Source organism: Doryrhamphus excisus, linkage group LG23 (assembly GCF_037039965.1).
Source record: "Doryrhamphus excisus strain RoL-2023G ecotype Guam linkage group LG23, RoL_Dexc_Guam_v1.1, whole genome shotgun sequence".
In the NCBI taxonomy this organism is placed as follows: Eukaryota; Metazoa; Chordata; class Actinopteri; order Syngnathiformes; family Syngnathidae; genus Doryrhamphus; species Doryrhamphus excisus.
This window is the reverse complement of record NC_136379.1, coordinates 6,657,027-6,680,254: the sequence shown is the minus strand read 5'-3', so window position 1 is coordinate 6,680,254 and position 23,228 is coordinate 6,657,027. Positions and strand designations below refer to the sequence as shown.

Below are 23,228 nucleotides of genomic sequence, written 5' to 3'. Positions count from 1 at the left end.
CAGTCACACACAAACACACACACACACACACACATGACACACCAACTTTGCATAAGAAAACATCTCCTTCAATTAGCATGCGGCACAGTAATTGTAGGCATGACAAATTAGAGGCGTGTGGCTTGTTTATAAGCACAGATGCCACCACGTAATCTCCCAGAGTCGTGCGTCGAATGTCAAGGGAATACACCCCCCACCCCCCAACCCATCGTCCACCCGTTGTGTTTGTCCTCGATGAATCACACTGTCATGACTTCATTTTGTCGCACACTTGCAGATAATGTCAGCAGTGGAAGCTCATTTAGTTTGCATTAGCATGTGCATGAGCGGCTTCTTTGTGCTCATGAGTGCCCCCTTGTGGCGAGTAGTAACACAACACAGCTCAGCGGCATATTGTACCTCCTTGTGTGTATCTACTAGGTACCAATATTGCATCACACCGCAGCAACAGAACCAATGTTGTGATAGCTGTAGGGAGCTGACATTTTAAAGCGGACGCAGAGCTCGATAAAGTGGCTGCATACTTCAAATTCAGCAACTGTTATTTTGGGGAGTTGATTAAAAAACTACATGAGGAGGTTGCCTACAGCCACAGATGTTAATTCCAACAGTTTTTGACCGTATTTGCTTACTTGCTATAGGCGTTCATCATTTGTTCATTTTCTACCGCTTTTCCTCACGAGGGTCGCGGGGGTGCTGGAGCCTATCCCAGCTGTCTTTGGGCAAGAGGCGGGATACACCCTGGATTGGTCGCCAGCCAATCACAGGGCACATATAGACAAACAACCATTCACACTCACATTCATACCTATGGACAATTTGGAGTCGCTAATTAACCTAATTAACCGGAGAAAACCCACGCATGAACGGGGAGAACATGCAAACTCCACACAGAGATGGCCGAGGGTTGAACCCTGGTCTCCTAGCTGTGAGGTCTGCGCGCTAACCACTTGACCACCGTGCAGCCCTGCTGCTATGAATATGAAATGTTTGCTAATTCATCACAATTAAGTTGAAATTTCAGCTAATTTTTATTTATTTATAATTTATTATTTTTAATAATAAGGAGATAAGTAGTAGTCAAGTTCAAGTAAAAAGTATTAGTGTTGTTGATATGGGCCGTGTATTTATTTGGTATCGATTGTAGTAACATTGTAGTATCATCCACCTCTTCTCTTTTTCCGATTGGCTCCGCTCTCTGTCGCTCTCTCTCTCTCTCTCTCTCTCTCTCGCGACTGTAGGGAAATCTCGCGGGGACGCGCGTGGAGGTGAGTTGTGCGTTCTTCCCTCACAAGCGAGCCGAGCGCGGCCGAGGTGAGATCGCTGCTACTCGGAGGGAGCTGTCCACTCCGCCGTGGTGCTCGACTCCACTTCTTCTTCCTCCTTCTTTTTTTCTCTTCCTCTGTCCTCCACGCGTGACGCTTCCAGCGCGGATTAACCGTCTCCATTTGGCCGCAAACTTCCACTCCCGCGGACGCGCCTACGTTGTTAAACTAAAAGGGAGATTATCACTCGGATTGCCTTTCTTGCACTTTGCACACAAAACGCGTGTGGATTATTTCTTCTCTGGAGCCCCCACGCGTGGACGTAAAGGTACGGAGACAAATGTTTGTTGTTTTTGTTGGCTGTGTGCAAAGTCTGCGGGGAGTTTGGAGCTCAGAAATGATCTTTTAATCTCGGTCGTTAATCCATCTGCTTCCGAGGGAGTGAAATAATCTGGTGATGTTTGTGGCAATTGCGCCACTTGTCTTTGCAGCACGACGCCACCTCAGCCTTAAATTATCAACACTACTTTGTGTGTGTGTGTGTGTGTGTGATTGAGTGTGCGTGTTGCCGTGCACGCTAATCCTTGAGTGACACCGTTTTTTTTCTAGTACAGGGATTAGACTTTGGTTTTTATCCTCCTCGTTTTTGTAGGCTTCTGGTCCAAGTGAGGATGTGTTGCACGGTCACTTTAATTGTGTTGTTTTACTGATGGGATTTTTTTTTTGGGGGGGGGGGGTGGACTTTTAATTTAATAGTTGCAGCAGATGGAGTTGGACCCTGGACCTATAAAGCAGATTAACTTCTGCTAAGGATACGACTCAGGGAGAATATCATCCCCAAGCACGAGCACGGGAAATAGACCTAAATGCATATTTATGCACTTTGACAGTTTTCAAATTATTATTATTATTATTTAATCATCCCCTGGCAAAAACCAGTGCACACAATCTATTTCCTGTTGCTCTGCCAATGAGAATCCGTTATTCTTCTTCCCGGGCTGCACTCATTAATGGATTTTCCATTTGGAGCAGCAACTAGGCTGGCTGCCTACTGTATGCATTGACTGGCCACTCCATTAGGTACACCTGTGCACTCTAATGAGATCACGTAGAAAAGAGTTGAGCCCTGCACAATACAACTCAAATAACACACACTCATCAATGAGCATTATATATTCAATGGCATTGAAAGATATAAAAAGTGTGCATCTGTGTGAGTGTTTTCTCGTTTTTTTGTCCGCCCTTGTGCATTTATTTTTTAATACACTCCGCTCTAAACTCTCCCGACCAGATAGACAAGACGACTCCGACAACTTTACTGCAACCCTGACAGCCTCCCTCGCCGCGTTGACAACGATAAGTTGCTTTCAACACGCTCCGCCGCGCAACTTTGCTCAGGGAACTTGACCTGATTCGGAGGTCACACACTCAATGCTGTTGATTTAAAACCATCGATGGAAAGCCAAAGCATTATTGAGCCGCAGGGTGTAGAATGGCCTCCATGGGCCGGTATGCGCTCCCTCTGGCAGCTTTTGCTACAAATGAGACTATAGATTGTATGGATGATGCATTCAGGTGACAGCAAAGTGCTTAGTTACTTATAGTGCAGTGTTGCTCATCCCTTCATACCATAAATAGTTATGATATAGTATAGTATAGTATAGTATAGTATAGTATAGTATAGTATAGTATAGTATAGTATAGTATAGTATAGTATAGTATAGTATAGTATAGTATAGTATTAGTAATGATATGTTATTCAGTCTGGCCCAGTCCATAAGTTCACTTCAAAACTAGGAAGTAACATTAGGTCCTCCATTACAGCATATAAAGGATCTTTGACAAAGGTTTTTATAATTGGTTCTGAAAGAACAACATGAACTTCCTGAGGTTGTCTAATGAACATCTCATACACGATCGTCCATGAAATTTGGGCAATTTGGGGCATTTTTGCACGCAGTAGGTCCTTAAAAACAGCATAAGGAGGATCTTTGACTAGCGTTTTTACAGTAGGTCTTTAAAAAATACCATATGGAAAGATCTTTGACTAGCATTTTTGCATGTAGTACGGCCTTAAAAATAGCATATGGAGGATGTTTGACCAACATTTTTGCAGTCGATCCTTAACAACAAGAACAACTGGGAGATCTTTGACCAACATTTTTGCAGTAGCTCCTTAAAAGCTTTGGTTGGATCTTTGACTAGCGTTTTTGCAGAAGGTCCTTAAAGGCAGCATATGGACGATCTTTCACTACCGCTTGCAGTAGGCCCTTAAAAACAGCATAAGGAGGATCTTTGACCAGTACTTTTGCAGTAGGTTCTTTAAAACAGAATAAGGAGGATCTTTGACAAGCATTTTTGCTGTAGGTCCTTAAAAATACCATATTGAGGATCGTTGACTAGTATTTTTGCATGCGGTAGGTCATTAAAAACAGCATATGAAGGATCTTTGACCAACATTTTTGCAGTAGATCCTTAACAATAGCTCTGAGATCTTTGACCAACATTTTTGCTGTAGCTCCTTAAAAACAGTGTATGGAGGGTCTTTGTCTAGCTTTTTGTAGTAGGTCCTTAAAAGCAGCATATTGAGGACCTTTGACCAGTACTTTTGCAGTAGGTTCTTAAAAACAGAACAAGGAGGGTCTTTCACGATCATTTTTGCAGTAGGTCTTTAAAAACCGCATGTGGAGGATCTTTGACAAGCATTTTTGTAGTAGCTCTTTAAAAATAGAATATAGAGGATCTTTGATTCGCGTTTTTGCAGTTAATCCTTAAACACAGCAGAGCGCTCCTGTGATCTTTGACTTGTGTTAACATGTGCTTTAATGTATTACTGTTTTTTTGATTGGATTGTGGAAGTTTCTTCTACTTTTGGATCAGATGTCTTAGAAGTTTTAAATGATATTTTCAAGTTCTATGTGAGAAGTAGGCGACATCTTGCTTGTGGATATTTGTTGGTCCACAGTTTTCTTTACTTTTTCTGCGCACTGCCCCCCTCAGGTGGTTGAAGCAAATGTCATCATTCTGACCGACCTCCTGTGGGCTTCCTTGCCCTTTAATGGCTTCAGCTATGTGGGACTTTATACTTTTTTGTCATTGACCCTACATAAATCCTCACCATATTTGCTGGCGCTTCCTGTCTTTGCGGGGCGACGCGCTCGTTACAGCGCAAAAGACTCCAGCGGTGCAACTTGGTGCTGTTTTAATGGGCCCCTCTGTTCCATTTACACACTATTTACTTCTACAAACGTCCCCTGAGAGCTCTTACCTGGCCAGCTTGAGCTCTCCAGCAGCTCAGTGGGGTCACCTGTGAACATTAAATGTGTTTAATTGTCTAATTAGCATATAAATATGATATAATCTTATGCTACCTCTCTGGGTACCAGAGCCCTATAGCTGAAATATACCTGTGTATTTTTTGGGGGGGTTGGTTTTCTCTCCAGCGGCCTTGATATGATGGAGGGTGACTTCTCTTGTGGTGAGCTGGGCCGCTGCGCTGTGTCGCATTTTACACTTTTTCCCAGTACTGCTGGAGGCAAACAAACAAGGCAGACATTAGCATGTTTAATTTGTGTCTCTCCTTCTGCAATAAAGCAACATTTTAGCTCCCTCTCCGTTTAGCGGATCAGTCCGCTGCCGCAGTCTCAGAGTCTTTGTCTTCAAACGGATTTGTGAAGCATGACCTTCTTCACTCCGCATCAAGATGGAACTCTGAGTGGATTGTCGGACTGTTATTGCCGAAAAGTCGTTTAATAGAGACGAGCTGAACAAGGCACTTTTCAAGTCAAGGCTGGGTGGACTCCAAAGGCGGCTTTTTTTTTATTTTTTTGGCAGATGGAGGGCGGCCTAAATGGGAGGACGCGGGTCTTCAGTGTTCGCTGTTGGAATGTTAAAACATGTGCCATCAAATTCCAGATGTGTCGGTGAATAGCTGCCAAAATGACCTTTTGTTTTAAGGAAGGAGGAAGAAAGACCAACAACACAAGTCAGACTCAGTCAGCATGAAGGACAAAAACACCGCGGCTGCACCAAAAAATAGGAAGAAAACCTGCAATCATGATTCACGCCGCATGCCATCTAATTTCTAAATAGTGATGATTAAAAAAAAAATGCCATAACGAGCTTTCCAGCCAAATCCCCCCCCTCTCCTTGCCAGCCAGGACGATTTGGCTCCGTAGGCTTGGCTGGCAAGGCATACTGCTTATCATTCATCAGCTTGTGGGAGAAGTGATTGCTTACCTGAGTTTCCTATTCACTTGTTTTCATTTCATACCATGATGAATATATAGTGGGTTGATTTTGACTTGGTGGATTATTTTTTCACTCATTTATTCGTTTCTCCTCCATCAACTGTCTTTCCAGGACCTCCCGTGAAGAACAGCAGGAAGACCTTTACAATTGTCAATCGTTTCATAGCCTTATTTCAATAAAGTTGGGCTGTGGAGAGAGGTGAAAAAGATAGCTTATGTACATTTATGTACTCTGTGGTGGACATAAGGACTACCACATTGCAACCTCAGTTAGCATCCATCCTGGTGATGTTTTTTTTCATTAACATTGAACATTTACACCACATTTTACCTTGGTTTGCGTGCATTCTCTGGTTAACGTATACGTACAATATGGCGCACATCTTGTAGTGTTTTTAGTACACTGCATGAGTCCAGCTGGGTATTTCCTATCACAAAACATCCCTTCCTTGTTAGCATCCTATTAGCTAGCTCACAAAATGGCAACCTTAATGTATTTGCAATCACAAAATGTCCCCTCCTTGTTAGCATCCTACTAGCTAGCTCACAAAATGGCAATCTTAATGTATTTCCGATCACAAAATGTCCCTTCCTTGTTAGAATCCTACTAGCTTGCTCACAAAATCGCAACCTTAATGTATTTCTGATCACAAAATGTCCCTTCCTTGTTAGCATCCTATTAGCTAGCTCACAAAATGGCAACCTTAATGTATTTTCTATCACAAAATGTCCCCTCCTTGTTAGCATCCTACTAGCTAGCTCACATAATGGCAATCTTAATGTATTTCCTATCATAAAACATCTCTTCCTTGTAAGCATCCTACTAGCTAGCTCACATAATGGCAATCTTAATGTATTTCCTATCACAAAACATCTCTTCCTTGTTAGCATCCTACTAGCTAGCTCAGAAAATGGCAACCTTAATGTATTTCCGATCATAACATGTACCCTCCTTGTTAGCATCCTACTAGCTAGCTCACAAAATGACAACCTTAATGTATTTGTGATCACAAAATGTCCCCTCCTTGTTAGCATTCTACTAGCTAGCTCACAAAATGGCAACTTTAATGTATTTCCTACCACAAAACGTCCCCTGCTTGTTAGCATCCTACTAGCAAGCTCACATAATGGAAACCGTGAATGCTTTAACCAGTGGTGGACTCTCAAAATGTTAACACAAAACATGGTTTTATCGGTTTACAAATATAGTTTTACATACATTTAACAATTTTATATGCATATAATTGAGAAATTAAAAGGCTAAATGAACAATTGAGGTTACCTTTACCTTCAGTGAAGATATGACTGTTTCCAAAGACACAATGTTGCAGTAAGATCAACCACCTCCCTGTTTCCCGTCACGGCAACAATCATGTCTTCAGTGATGGTAAAAGCAACCAGTTATCCCTTTAATTCATCATTGTATGTAATTATAGGCATTTCCAATTGTTTTCTGCATGTCAACATTGAATTTTAAAACTATAAAAACATGTTTTGTGTTAACATTTTTGGCTAAATTGATTAATTGGATTTACGTACATGGTTTGTTTTGCCTGACACACAATGATAATAGGTCTGCTTTAATGGATGACTAAGGAAATGAAAACACATTAGATTAATGGAATATCAAAATAGTTGTTTCCTAATTTGATAACGGATTAATTGTTGCAACTCTCCGTACAGGGCTACTAAATGGATGTACAATACTTAAGACAGTGTACGAAATTATACAAAAACTGGGCTGTACAAAAACCGTGTGTATTGCACAACAATGCTGCAACAGAACCAATGTTGTAACAACAACAAAAAGCAAACTGCGCTGATTGGTTCATTGCAAACAACAGTAGGACAGTTTCACACTCACAGTGAGCAGTAACATTTTAAAGTGCATGCAGAGGTAGATAATCATGAAACTTCAATTGCAGCTACCGCCATCTTGTGGGGGGAATAGGGAGGCTGGAAAGCTACAGCTGTTCCAGCTGTTTGGACCTGCGCTGACTACTTTGTGGTCTTTTGATATTTAAGGATGGATTGTTTCATTTTCCACGCCGCCAGTGCCGCTTTTTAATTAAACCTGCTTCCAGTTTTTCGGGATTATTGTAATTGATATGTGAGCCAATAAGCTGGAGTGGTCCCGTCAGCAATGGACTGGTTTTATTTTCCTCCGTCCTTCATGGAGCCAAGTGCCAGTTTCTTCTAATTAAAACATGTGAAATGTCATTTTCATTTGATGAAATGGCAGTCCACCGTTTATTTTCGGTGAGGCACAGATCCCGGCGTAGTGGAATTAAAAGCACGGCTGAGATAATAGCGCCGGTATTTGCCATCTGTGTGGCGGGAAACGCAGTGGAAGGTGAGCGTGGAGGCGGTCCGGCCATGCGTTGCATCTTAATGGCGGTGGTGGCGGCCCGGTTGTCGGACACCCTCGTGGCCGAGTGTGACAACATTGTGGAGGGCACAGTGCAGCACATCACATCCGTCACGTTACATAATGATCGTTAGCCTTGTGCCGCTGCCAGGAATTTTTTTTCCCCCCCTTGCAGAGTGTACTTACAATGCATTTGGAGCGCTCCATAAATTAAAGAGGAAAAAGCCAACGCTCCAGCTTGCAGGGAGAGTCGTAAACGGTTGTAGGGTGGACCGTATAGATGCCAACTTGCCTTTGTCACATGTTGACTTATCTTGTTAACACAGCACAAACGTCACAATTCTGCTGTATGGAACAACTAGAAGAATACAGGAAGTCCTTGGACCGAGTTCCATTCCTATGTCAGTTACCCTCACAAGGGTTGCAGGGGTGCTGGAGCCTATCCCAGCTGTCTTCAGGCAAGAGGCGGCGTTTGTTTCTGTGTGTTCTTTGATTTTTCTTTTCTATCCCCTCCTGCTCCGGGAGCCTGGCAGCTCCAAAACAACACAACATTCATTCATTTTCTACCTCTTATCCTCACGAGGGTCGTAGGGGGTGCTGGAGCTTATCCCAGCTGTCTTCAGGCAAGAGGCGGCGTTTGTTTCTGTGTGTTCTTTGATTTTTCTTTTCTATCCCCTCCTGCTCCGGGAGCCTGGCAGCTCCAAAACAACACAACATTCATTCATTTTCTACCTCTTAACCTCACGAGGGTCGTAGGGGGTGCTGGAGCCTATCCCAGCTGTCTTCTAAAATCATCTTTGAACACAACATGCACTCTGCAGGATTTAGTAGGCAACTGTACAAAAAGTTAAGCTCTATTTTGTTGAATAATTGCACTCTTTTCCCGCAAATCCTGACTGATGGTCCGTGCCAATCTCAAAGCAATCAAACCTAACAGAGTTGTGCTAAATAATGTAAATCAGGGATCTCAAACTCAACTTAACGTAGTCTGGAATGACATTTCAACCATGTGATGAACTTGTCAACGTAACATACTCTTATAACCATCATAGACATTTGGTAATGTACTCCTGTTTGTTTTTGTGTGTTCTTTGTTTTTTCTTTTCTATCCCCTCCTGCTCCGGGAGCCCGGCAGCTCCAAAACAACAAAACATTCATTCATTTTCTATCGCTTATCCTTACGGGCGTTGCTGGAGCCTATCCCAGCTGTCTTCGGGCGAGAGGCGGCGTACACCCTGGACTGGTGGCCAGCCAATCACAGGGCACATATAGACAAACAACCATTCACACTCACATTCATACCTATGACAATTTGGAGTCGCTAATTAACCTAGCATGTTTTTGGAATGTGGGAGGAAACCGGAGTACCCGGAGAAAACCCACGCATGCACGGGCGTTCCATTCACATTATGCCAATATTCGCATAATAAGATTCCGCGTTTAACAGTAGATTCCTTTTTTATTGGCCAGTTTTCCGATTCCGTTAATGCATCAAGTAAGGACATGATTGGGCAACTTTTGTGAGAAATTCAATGGTCAATGTCTTTCACTTTCCACCTCCAAAAAGTAAAAAAAAAAGCTGATTTTCAAAGAGAAAATGGGCGGGTTTTCCTCACAAATAAATAGAAACTTTTTTTTTTGGTTTTAAAATCGGAAATCCACAAATGTGGTTCATGCGAATAGCAAATCGGTGGGAATTGACTATTGAATACATATAATACAACAGATATGTAGCATTGTTGACACTGTACGTCTTCTACTGTGCAGGTGTACCTAATATTGTGTCCAGTGATCATCCCGCTGCTGATTTCCTCCTGTAATTGTGATTCAGGGCTGCAATTAAAGCTGATTAGTCACAATGCGCTGCTCGTGCATCCGGCATTGTTACGCAATGTCACTCAAATGACGCCCTGAGAAGACCCACGGGCGCTCTACAAGCCTGCTGAAACCACCATGCTTTTACCGTCTGAATTTTAAATGTTAAGAAAAAAAAAAAATCCCAGCTAAAGACAATTTTCAGGGATCAGAATTCACAGTTCGAATCCCAGCAGGAGCTCTGCGGGCGTTCCTGAGTGAACGCTGACAGTCCAGCATGCACACGCTAATGCCCTGCTGAGAACAAAGCAGCCTGTCCACTCGGAAAATTCATCGGAGGCTCATTAGCGCTCCACTTATTGAGCGCATGAACTCTCCTTACGCAGCCCACGTTCTCATTTACACCAGCAGACTTTTGCTAGTAAAACTCAACCATGACACTTTGGACCCAGGAGGAAGTCTCGGGACACATCATCTTAGTTGTCCCTGCGTCTTTATCTTCATCTTCATCTTCGCCAGGCACGGCTTATTCGGATTGGAGTGAGGAGTAACATAACAAGCCCCGTCGTGGAGCACCTTTGGGATGCACCACAACAGCAAATCCACCATCAGTGACCTCGGTTTCACCGCAACTCTGACAGATGATGTCACTTCTCCAGCTCGGCAGACGCTTACACGGGCGAAGGGAAAACTCATTTAAGTCGGAAGAAGTGGACTAACTGACGGAGACACGCATGGGGGGCACAAACACGTGCCCAGGAGTCTCGCCCGCTCTGGAACTACGGCACGGTGGATTTAGTTCAAAGCAAAACAAGTCACCAAGTGAGGAAGAGATTTAAAAAAAAAAAAAAGGATGATAATCAATCAGTTCCCGGCTCTGCTATCGTGTTAGCACAGCGACGCTGCGCTCTGTTGTCCGTGTCCTCCTGTCCAAACATGTCACCGCACATCACAGCCGGATGATGCAACATTTGTACACCTCTGGCTGTTCTCCTCCACTCGGATGAGCAATCAAAGCACTCGGTTAGGGAAGTGGCACTTTTGTCACGTTAGGTTAAATACAGCACTTTCTGTCCTTTAGGGCGGGGATGTCCAAAGTGTGGCCCGGGGGCCATTTGTGGTCTGTAACGCTTTCTTTATTGGCCCCAAAAATACAATTTATAAAAATATATTATTGTTTTGGTCCATCTAGGGCAGGGGTGTCCAAAGTGTGGCCCGGGGGCCATTTGTGGTCTGTAACGCTTTCTTTATTGGCCCCAAAAATACAATTTATAAAAATATATTATTGTTTTGGTCCATCTAGGGCAGGGGTGTCCAAAGTGTGGCCCAGGGGCCATTTGTGGTCTGTAACTCTTTCTTTATTGGCCCCAAAAATACAATTTATAAAAATATATTATTGTTTTGGTCCATCTAGGGCAGGGGTGTCCAAAGTGTGGCCCGGGGGCCATTTGTGGTCTGTAACGCTTTCTTTATTGGCCCCAAAAATACAATTTATAAAAATATATTATTGTTTTGGTCCATCTAGGGCAGGGGTGTCCAAAGTGTGGCCCGGGGGCCATTTGTGGTCTGTAACGCTTTCTTTATTGGCCCCAAAAATACAATTTATAAAAATATATTATTGTTTTGGTCCATCTAGGGCAGGGGTGTCCAAAGTGTGGCCCGGGGGCCATTTGTGGTCTGTAACTCTTTCTTTATTGGCCCCAAAAATACAATTTATAAAAATATATTATTGTTTTGGTCCATCTAGGGCAGGGGTGTCCAAAGTGTGGCCCAGGGGCCATTTGTGGTCTGTAACGCTTTCTTTATTGGCCCCAAAAATACAATTTATAAAAATATATTATTGTTTTGGTCCATCTAGGGCAGGGGTGTCCAAAGTGTGGCCCGGGGGCCATTTGTGGTCTGTAACTCTTTCTTTATTGGCCCCAAAAATACAATTTATAAAAATATATTATTGTTTTGGTCCATCTAGGGCAGGGGTGTCCAAAGTGTGGCCCAGGGGCCATTTGTGGTCTGTAACTCTTTCTTTATTGGCCCCAAAAATACAATTTATAAAAATATATTATTGTTTTGGTCCATCTAGGGCAGGGGTGTCCAAAGTGTGGCCCGGGGGCCATTTGTGGTCTGTAACTCTTTCTTTATTGGCCCCAAAAATACAATTTATAAAAATATATTATTGTTTTGGTCCATCTAGGGCAGGGGTGTCCAAAGTGTGGCCCAGGGGCCATTTGTGGTCTGTAACGCTTTCTTTATTGGCCCCAAAAATACAATTTATAAAAATATATTATTGTTTTGGTCCATCTAGGGCAGGGGTGTCCAAAGTGTGGCCCAGGGGCCATTTGTGGTCTGTAACGCTTTCTTTATTGGCCCCAAAAATACAATTTATAAAAATATATTATTGTTTTGGTCCATCTAGGGCAGGGGTGTCCAAAGTGTGGCCCGGGGGCCATTTGTGGTCTGTTACTCTTTCTTTATTGGCCCCAAAAATACAATTTATAAAAATATATTATTGTTTTGGTCCATCTAGGGCAGGGGTGTCCAAAGTGTGGCCTGGGGGCCATTTGTCATCTGTAACTCTTTCTTTATTGGCCTCAAGAATATAAATTCATTCATTCATTTTCTATCGCTTTTTCCTCACGAGGGTCGCGGGGGTTGCTGGAGCCTATCCCAGCTGTCTTCGGGCAAGAGGCGGGGTACACCCTGGACTGGTGGCCAGCCAATCACTGGGCGCCGCAAAAATATAATTTATATTATTATATAGTAACTGTTTTGGTCCATCTAAGGCAGGGGTGTCCAAAGTGTGGCCTGGGGGCCATTTGTGGTCTGTATCTCTTTCTTTATTGGCCCCAAAAATATAATTTATATTATTATATTGCTGTTTTGGTCAATCATGGGCAGGGGTGTCCAAAGTGTGGCCTAGGGGCAATTTGTGGTCTGTAACTCTTTCTTTATTGGCCCCAAAAATATAATTTATATTATTATATTACTGTTTTGGGCCATCTAGAGCAGGGGTGTCCAAAGTGTGGCCTGGGGGCCATTTGTGGTTTGTAATGCTTTCTTTATTGGCCCAACAAATATAATTATATTATTATATTACTGTTTTGGTCCATATAAGGCAGGGGTGTCCAAAGTGTGGCCTGGGGGCCATTTGTGGTCTTTAACTCTTTATTTATTGGCCCCACAAATATAATTCATATTATTATATTACTGTTCTGGTCTATCATGGGTAGGGGTGTCCAAACTGTGGCCTGGGGGCCATTTGTGGTCTGTAACTCTTTCTTTATTGGCCCCCAAAATATAATTTATATTATTATATTACTGTTTTTGTCCGTCTAGAGCAGGGGTGTCCAAACTTTGGCCCGGGGGCCCTTTGTGGTCTGTAACTCTTTCTTTATTGGCACCAAAAATATAAATTTATATTATTATATTACTGTTTTGGTCCATCTATGGTAGAGATGTCCAAAGTGTGGCCTGGGGGCCATTTGTGGTTTGTAACGCTTTCTTTATTGGCCCAACAAATATAATTTATATTATTATATTACTGTTTTGGTCCATCTAGGGGAGGGGTGTCCAAAGTGTGGCCTGGGGGCCATTTGTGGTCTGTAACTCTTTTTTTATCGGCCCCAAAAATACAATTTATATTATTATATTATTGTTTTGGTCCAGCTAGGGCAGAGGTGTCCAAAGTGTGGCCTGGGGGCCATTTGTCATCTGTAACTCTTTCTTTATTGCCCCCCCCCCAAAAAATATTTTATTATATTACTGTTTTGGTCCATCTCGGGCAAGGGTGTCCAAAGTGTGACCCAGGGGCCTTTTGGTTTTTTTTTATTTATTGCCACATTCTAAGAATATAATTAACTAGAACCCCAACAACAACAGCAAAAATTGAAAAATCAGTAGTATTACAAAAATGAAGTCAAAGAGACAACATTTGTAATCTAACAAGAAAAAGTTGTAATTTTTTTTTTTTAGAGGGATTCAAGTCAAAATAGGTGCATCCCAATGGCGGTATTGTAAGCTAGCTGAAATTACATAGAAAATGCAGGGAAAGAAATATGTGTTCATGTTTCACCTCAGGATTTTCAATGATGGGCAAAATTCCCAAGAAAGTGAAGTTCCCCTCTCAGGCCCCCCTCTGATAGTTTCCTGCGACCCCCCAGGGGGCCCGCCTCACTATTGGAGAGGCACTAGATTAGAGTCAAAATATTAGAGAGGAAAAAGTCATAATATTATGAAAAGAAAATTTACAAAAATTCTATGAGAACATCCTAATATTTTTTTCACAAAGCTGAGATGCAGTTAAAAAAAAACTTCAGTTGAATTGAGTACAAAAATACTCGCAAGTTGCAGCCTTATATAGCTCATTTAAATGTTTGGGCCGTTATTGGGTCTATTTTTTCTCCTAATGGCGTTCATGTCGTGCTCCATTAATGCTCAACAAGAAGAAATTACAAAACAAAACAATTTACAGCCAAAATCGAATCGAGAAAGAATAAGCTCCATCACAAACATGGCGCAGGAAATGGCTATTTAGCAGCTCTTGCTAAGTGTTACAGATGTGACAGATCATTGACTATTCCAGGAAGGAAGCCGTGAGTGTCGAACCCTCCTTTCCCGCCTGCGTTTGTGACTGGTGGAGCACTGAAAAGCGTCATTATAGTGTCTTTCCTGGGGAGACGGCGCCGCAAGTAGAGAGAGATATCACAAGAAGTCATTTCAAGTGTAAAGTTGCTGGATGGACAAATTCCTCTCATTGTTCTGTTTTAAAACCACATCGTTGTTTCACCGTGACAGCAACTTTTTTTTTTTTTCTTCACAAAATGATGTGCTGAGTGTTCATTTCCTGCTTCAAAACCCCATCAGACGGTGAGATTCACATCAGAAAGTGCCCCTCACGCCTTGCTATAAAACAATAAAGGGATGTTTTATGTCTCCCAGCCTATCGGTAAAAGAACATAATGATGACAGTGATTTTTTACTTTAAAATACGACATAATCCAATGTGCTATTAGGATATAAAAGACTAGACTATAATGGCGGTAGTAAACATGGGCTTGGTGAAAGGGACAGTGTGTCATTTCCGCTGATGTCTATGACGTCCAAGGCTTTAAAGCTTTATTACATTACACTTCCCTAATACTGCACTTGGTACAGTCCATGCAGTAGGCTTATCTAGCTGTGGATTTACTGCTCCTATCCTCTGGTTGACCCAGACAGTCCGCTCTTTCCACTGAGTTACGGAAAAATGCATATGCTTGGGAGCCATTCTTCATTGAACACACCAAATGCAATCCGATTTGTTAATATTTACGCCACTAAATTGCATTTTTGAGGGTTAAAAATACCCAAAACTACCAAACCGCAACCCTCCAAAACACATAATGGTTCATGTGATCGTCACCAGAATCTGTAAGACTGTAGGATGCTCAAATTACCAGTCTTCAACCAGTCTTGCGTACAGGCAGGTACAGGCAGACTCTTTTCTGATGGTCAAAGAAAAGGAAAGTGAAAAGTGAAGTGAAATTACCATGCTGAGAAAAATGGATAAACATTGGCTATGCTCTGTCCAAGCCACTCAAAAGGATTAATATAGTATCCTTGAACATATGAAAGGATCTGCTCCTACGAAATCCACAGTGATAACTAGGCAGTGTAGCAGTCTGGTTATAAGGATCATGGGACATACAGGAAGCACAATGTCACCTATGTCACCTATTCTTTTTAGTTAACTTGACCATCATGGAGGGTGCAGATTATATCATATGAAAGGATCTGCTCCTATGATATGGACAGTGATAAAGCAGTGTAGCTGTCTCATTATAAGGATCATGGACCATACATAGTTTAATGTCGATACAGAGAGGAAGCACAATGAACATACCCTTGAACATATGAAAGGATCTGCTCCTATGAAATGGACACTGATAACTAGGCTGTGTAGCTGTCTCGTTATAAGGATCATGGAACATACATAGGAATCACAATGTCACTTTTGTTCTTTTTAGTTAACCTGACCATCATGGAGGGTGCAGATTATATCCTTGTACATATGAAAGGATCTGCTTCTATGAAATGGACTGTGATAAAGCAGTGTAGCTGTCTCGTTATAAGGATCATGGACCATACATAGTTTAATGTCGATACAGAGAGGAAGCACAATGAACATACCCTTGAACATATGAAAGGATCTGCTCCTATGAAATGGACACTGATAACTAGGCAGTGTAGCTGTCTCGTTATAAGGATCATGGAAAATACATAGGAAGCACAATGTCACTTTTGTTCTTTTTAGTTAACCCGACCATCATGGAGGGTGCAGATTATATCCTTGAACATATGAAAGGATCTGCTTCTATGAAATGGACTGTGATAAAGCAGTGTAGCTGTCTCGTTATAAGGATCATGGACCATACATAGTTTAGTGTCGATACACAGAAGAAGCACAATGAACATACCCTTGAACATATGAAAGGATCTGCTCCTATGAAATGAACTAGGCAGTGTAGCTGTCTCGTTATAAGGATCATGGACCATACATAGGAATCACAATGTCACTTTAGTTCTTTTTAGTTAACCTGACCATCATGGGGGGTGCAGATTATATCCTTGAACATATGAACGGATCTGCTTCTATGAAATGGACTGTGATAAAGCAGTGTAGCTGTCTCGTTATAAGGATCATGGACCATACATAGTTTAATGTCGATACAGAGAGGAAGCACAATGAACATACCCTTGAACATATGAAAGGATCTGCTCCTATGAAATGGACACTGATAACTAGGCAGTGTAGCTGTCTCGTTATAAGGATCATGGAACATACATAGGAAGCACAATGTCACTTTTGTTCTTTTTAGTTAACCCGACCATCATGGAGGGTGCAGATTATATCCTTGAACATATGAAAGGATCTGCTTCTATGAAATGGACTGTGATAAAGCAGTGTAGCTGTCTCGTTATAAGGATCATGGACCATACATAGTTTAGTGTTGATACACAGAAGAAGCACAATGAACATACCCTTGAACATATGAAAGGATCTGCTCCTATGAAATGAACTAGGCAGTGTAGCTGTCTCGTTATAAGGATCATGGAACATACATAGGAATCACAATGTCACTTTTGTTCTTTTTAGTTAACCTGACCATCATGGAGGGTGCAGATTATATCCTTGTACATATGAAAGGATCTGCTTCTATGAAATGGACTGTGATAAAGCAGTGTAGCTGTCTCGTTATAAGGATCATGGACCATACATAGTTTAGTGTCGATACACAGAAGAAGCACAATGAACATACCCTTGAACATATGAAAGGATCTGCTCCTATGAAATGAACTAGGCAGTGTAGCTGTCTCGTTATAAGGATCATGGAACATACATAGGAATCACAATGTCACTTGTGTTCTTTTTAGTTAACCTGACCATCATGGAGGGTGCAGATTATATCCTTGAACATATGAACGGATCTGCTTCTATGAAATGGACTGTGATAAAGCAGTGTAGCTGTCTCGTTATAAGGATCATGGACCATACATAGTTTAATGTCGATACAGAGAGGAAGCACAATGAACATACCCTTGAACATATGAAAGGATCTTCTCCTATGAAATGGACACTGATAACTAGGCAGTGTAGCTGTCTCGTTATAAGGATCATGGAACATACATAGGAATCACAATGTCACTTTTGTTCTTTTTAGTTAACCTGACCATCATGGAGGGTGCAGATTATATCCTTGTACATATGAAAGGATCTGCTTCTATGAAATGGACTGTGATAAAGCAGTGTAGCTGTCTCGTTATAAGGATCATGGACCATACATAGTTTAGTGTCGATACACAGAAGAAGCACAATGAACATACCCTTGAACATATGAAAGGATCTGCTCCTATGAAATGAACTGGGCAGTGTAGTTGTCTCGTTATAAGGATCATGGACCATACATAGTCTTATGCAGATACACTTAGGAAGCACAATGTCCCTTTAAGTTAGCTTAACCATCATGAAGGGTGTATATCATATCCTTGAACATATGAAAGGATCTGCTCCTATGAAAAGAACAGTGATAACTAGGCAGTGTTGCTGTGTCGTTAAAAGGATCATGGACCATACATAGTCTTATGCCGATACACTTAGGAAGCACAATGTCACTTTAGTTCTTTTTAGTTAACTTAACCATCATGAAGGGTGCAGATTATATCCTTGAACATATTAAAGGATCTGCTTCTATGAAATGGGCAGTGATAACTAGGCACTGTAGCTGTCTCGTTACAAGGATCATGGACCATACATAGTTTAGTGTCGATACACAGAGGAAGCACAATGAACATATCCTTGAACATATGAAAGGATCTGCTCCTATGAAATGAACAGTGATAACTAGGCATTGTCGCTGTCTCGTTATAAGGATCATGGCCCATACATAGTTTAGTGTCAATACACCGAGGAAGCACAATGAACGAGGAATGAACATACCCTTGACAACTTAACAATCATGAAGGGTGCATATTATATCCTTGAACATATTAAAGGATCTGCTTCTATGAAATGGACAGTAATAACTAGGGACTGTAGCCGTCTCGTTATAAGGACCATGGACCATACATAGTTTAGTGTCGATACCCCGAGGAAGCACAATGAACATATCCTTGAACATATGAAAGGATCTGTTCCTATGAAATGAACAGTGATAACTAGGCACTGTAGCTGTCTCGTTATAAGGACCATACATAGTTTAGTGTCGATACACACAGGAAACACAATGAACATATCCTTGAACATATGAAAGGATCTGCTCCCATGAAATGAACACTGATAACTAAGCAGTGCAGCGGTCTTATTATGTAGTCATGCGTCGATACACTAAGGAAGCATAAAGTCACTTTTGTGTTTCTTAGTTAACCTTTTCTCCCTTTGAAATGGACATGATACGTAGCTGGGGATAAGCTTATAGGGTCTTATAGCTAAGCTTAAAGTGTTGTCTTGGCAGGGCTGATGTATACTTTTAGTTATATTGCAATCAATACAAGACTCTTAGAAAATCAAGTGTTTTGGAGGCGGGGATCAATGTGTTTGGACCTCCTCCTTGAGTGCACAGTTAAAAATCAGACTGTGTGAAAAGCTTTACAGCTAATATAAAGTTTAATGCTGTGCCTTAAAGTCCTTATGCAGCACCTGCACACTGTAAAAAATCAATCAAATATCAAATATCAGAGTTTTTTTTTTTTTTGCTAAATATAACTATACTTGACTTCATGGCCCAAGCAGCACTTTGTGAAGGCGACTTCAAACACCAAAGATGTTCTCTCTAACTCACTTTCACCACCCGAGGCCACATCTGCTTTGGCTTTTATGATTATTAACTCCAACCTTTATGCAAATCAGCCAACATCCCCCCGCTTTTTTATTTTTATATTCCTTTTTGACCCTCACGTTTGTGTTTTAAAATCATAACAAAACATTTAAGAGTTTGAATAGTGAGGAAATGAAAAAGGCAAAAGGATGGAAGGAAGTGGCAATTGCTCTCCACGTGAAAAAGGTCATGTGACACGTTTTAAATGTTAGCATTGTCACAATTACGCTGTGAACTTTCCTTCTAAAGGTCACGAGGACCCGCTTGTCTTTCTGACAGATTTTTAAATGGAGTCTTCTTGTGTTTTTCTTGTTTCTTTTTTTTTTTTTTTTTTTTTTTTAACGGTGCATCCATAAGAATTTCATTTCACGGCAGAGTGAGCAGAAAATGTGCAGAGGAAAAATGTTGCTGTTGGACCGTATTTCTTCTCGTGACTCATACGTCTTTCAGCGAGCACTTGCACAGCTTGGAAGTACCAGCTGGAGGTAAACAACATCTTTTGTTTTGGTAATAACATACACACATTAAAAACCTTTGCTGGACTGACAGGGGGGGGGGGGGAGGCAAGCAGGGACTGATGTCTGACGTTAGCAAGCGTAGCTAACTTGGTTAGTAGGTAAACAATCTTCCAGGATCTGCACCTATTCCAGCTGTATTTCCTTGAGTTTACAAAACAGTCTGTTTTAATTTATTCCACACATGGCCCGCCCCCGTTGACTCCCGAGGACTTCCACACTACTGCCGGAACCCACTTTCTAATTTTGTCAGTATAGGAGTTGATAATAAATGAATAAATGAATACTTGAAAAGAAGGTAAGGAGTGTAAGCTACTGGTTGGAGACCGCTGACTTACCGGATAGGAACTCAAAGAGCGGTAACGTGGGTCCACGTTTGCTGTGTGCAGACAATCTTGGCACAACATCGCTAGCGGTAATGTGGTCATTACATGTTTTTTGCGGGACTATCCGTCTTCCAGACATTGGTGAGCTTATAATTTGAATGCATGCAAAATCCAATATGGATATTGATATAGATCAATATTAATATTGATATTCATATTGCTAAAAAACCTATTATGTTTGCCTGCATCTAAAAGTTCTCATATCAATATGAAAATCAATTTGACTTTCATTCAGAATGTGTGCACAAGAAGGCATTTACTCGGGGTGTCCCCATCCGATATTGATATAGATATCGAGAAATATTAATATAGATTTTTATATGGACTATTAAAAAAAATTATCGGTCTACCGATAAATTCTCTGATATCGATATCCATACAGGATAAATAGCTGATATTAATTGTGATAAATCGCAATTAATATTTCTATCAATATTGAGCAATATTTATCTTGATATTGATATCTGCTATTGGTCTCTGATATCAACACTCCGATACAAGCAGTTCATTCCAAATGCCACACCAATACTTCTATCCCACATGTATGCCGATCCCACATGTATCCCGATCTGTTGCTGATATCGATACTGATCAATATTAGTATAAAAAATGAATTACATCGACCTGCAGTTGGAAAAAAACAAATAATATCGGTCTACTGATAAATTCTCTGATATCGATATCCATACAGGACAAATAGCTGATATTAATAGTGATAAATCGTGATAAACATTGCTATCAATATTGAGTAACATTTATCTTGATATTGATATCTGCTGTTGGTCTCCGATATCAACACTCCGATACAAGCAGTCCATTATAAATGCCACACCAACACATCTATCCCATATGTATGCCATGCCGATCCCACATGTATCCCGATCTGTTGCTGATATCGATACTGATCAATATTAGTATAAAACATGAATTACATCAACCTGCAGTTAGAAAAAAACAAATAATATCGGTCTACTGATAAATTCTCTGATATCGATATCCATACAGGACAAATAGCTGATATTAATTGTGATAAATCGTGATTAACATTGCTATCAATATTGAGTAATATTTATCTTGATATTGATACCTGCTATTGGTCTCCGATATCAACACTCCGATACAAGCAGTTCATTCCAAATGCCACATCAACACTTCTATCCCACATGTATGACGATCCCACATGTATCCCGATCTGTTGCTGATATCGATACTGATCAATATTAGTATAAAAAATGAATTACATCGACCTGCAGTTGGAAAAAAACAAATAATATCGGTCTACTGATAAATTCTCTGATATCGATATCCATACAGGACAAATAGCTGATATTAATAGTGATAAATCGTGATAAACATTGCTATCAATATTGAGTAACATTTATCTTGATATTGATATCTGCTGTTGGTCTCCGATATCAACACTCCGATACAAGCAGTCCATTATAAATGCCACACCAACACATCTATCCCATATGTATGCCATGCCGATCCCACATGTATCCCGATCTGTTGCTGATATCGATACTGATCAATATTAGTATAAAACATGAATTACATCAACCTGCAGTTAGAAAAAAACAAATAATATCGGTCTACTGATAAATTCTCTGATACCAATATCCATTCAGGACAAATAGCTGATATTAATTGTGATAAATCGTGATTAACATTGCTATCAATATTGAGTAATATTTATCTTGATATTGATATCTGCTATTGGTCTCCGATATCAACACTCCGATACAAGCAGTCCATTCCATGCTGATCCCACATGTATCCCGATCTGCTGCTGATATCGTTACTGAGCAATATTAATATAAAAAATTGATTGTATCAACCTGCAGCTAATGTCTGCAATATCGATATCAATACTGGGTGAGTAACCAATATCAATAGTGATATCAATAGCGATATTAACATCAGTATTGATCTTGATATCGGCTGTCGGAACAATATTTGGAAAAAAAATGAGGATTATATCAGCCTGCGTCTAAAATCTCCAATATCAGGACTCCGATACGGACAGATTACATCCATAGATTTAATGATAACATAGATTTCAATCGTAGACGTTGCCATGGTGGCACAAAACCAGGGAAGTTTAACACCACCAACCCTGTGGCGCAGCCAAAAAAAACCCCCAAACAGCGTAAGCATCCTTCAATCTTCAATCTCAACCAGCTCAACTTAAGAGGATCCATTATTTGAGTGAGTGTGTGTGTGTGTGTGTTTGTGGTGTGTGTGTTGAGCACGGTACACTTGAGGCTCCATTAATAAGTCATTTAACACAAAGAGATTGATTGGGTCGGCGCCAGGAGAAGATAACATAGAAAAGTAATCCAGCTGCTTTATCGCGCAACGACGCTCCAGTGAGGCGGAGAACCAGCAGCTGCTGCCGCATTCCGGGCCGGGATGCACCGGATGTGCCGTGGGATGGGGCACGGCCCCGTTGATAAGGTGCGAGCTCGTCGGCAGCGGTTCATAACCTTTTTGTATAACCAGCACTCCTAGGAAACCTCGGCTTGTACTGTTGCTCCGGCTCATTAATAAATAAAGAAGGCGCTAATTATATAATTATACATCTACTTAAATAATTAAAAAGGCCACAGTGCTGTATATATAGTAATTCCAGCATAAAGTAAATCATTAAAATATGATTTCATTCTGTCAAATAAATGAAAATGCACTTGCATGAATTAACATACAGTTTACATACATACGTGTTTTGTTTTTAGAAATGATTTTAATATAATTAACAAACAAATAAAATAATAAAAATGATTGGAAAAATACATTAATAATATAAATACTAATAATAAATAAATAATTTTGGCTTTATAATTGTTGTTTTTTTCTCAGTCAAGGGTGTATTCCGCCTCACACCCCAGGTCAGCTGGGATAGGCTCCAGCCGTGTGTCTGCTAATGAGGACAAGTAGTTTAGAAACTGAATGAATGATTTTAATATAATTAACAAACAAATAAAATAATAAAAATTATTGGAAAAATACATTAATAATATAAATAATATTAAATCATTTTTTCATTTGAATGAAATAATTCATATTTGAGTATTATTTTGGCTTTATAATTGTTGTTTTTTCTTTGTTTTTTTTCTCAGTCATGGGTGTATTCCGTCTCACACCCCAGGTCAGCTGGGATAGGCTCCAGCTGTGTGTCTGCTAATGAGGACGAGTAGTTTAGAAAATTAATGAATGATTTTAATATAATTAACAAACAAATAAAATAAAAATAATTGGAAAAATGCATTAATAATATAA

The 23,228-nt window shown here is 40.7% G+C and overlaps 1 protein-coding gene and 1 long non-coding RNA gene across 4 annotated transcripts in view; one reads left to right on the top strand and one right to left on the bottom strand.

Annotated features, from left to right (window-relative positions):
• Positions 1–1,260: 1,260 nt before the first annotated feature.
• fstl5 (follistatin-like 5) overlaps positions 1,261–23,228 on the top strand; it is a 154,210-nt gene continuing 132,242 nt past the window's right edge. Inside the window, exon 1 of one of the 2 annotated variants that reach the window (XM_058049606.2) lies at positions 1,261–1,593. The gene's annotated coding sequence lies outside the window, so the exon portion shown is untranslated. The remainder of the gene's footprint in view (positions 1,594–23,228) is intronic. The other variant, XM_058049613.2, reaches the window with a different exon arrangement.
• LOC144894899 (uncharacterized) overlaps positions 2,103–23,228 on the bottom strand; it is a 44,349-nt gene continuing 23,223 nt past the window's right edge. Inside the window, exons 2-4 of one of the 2 annotated variants that reach the window (XR_013625437.1) lie at positions 4,673–4,794; positions 4,534–4,572; positions 2,103–2,391 (exon numbers count right to left, since the gene is read on the bottom strand). This is a non-coding gene — a long non-coding RNA (uncharacterized LOC144894899). Of the gene's footprint in view, positions 2,392–4,416; positions 4,573–4,672; positions 4,795–23,228 lie in introns of those variants that run through there. The other variant, XR_013625438.1, reaches the window with a different exon arrangement.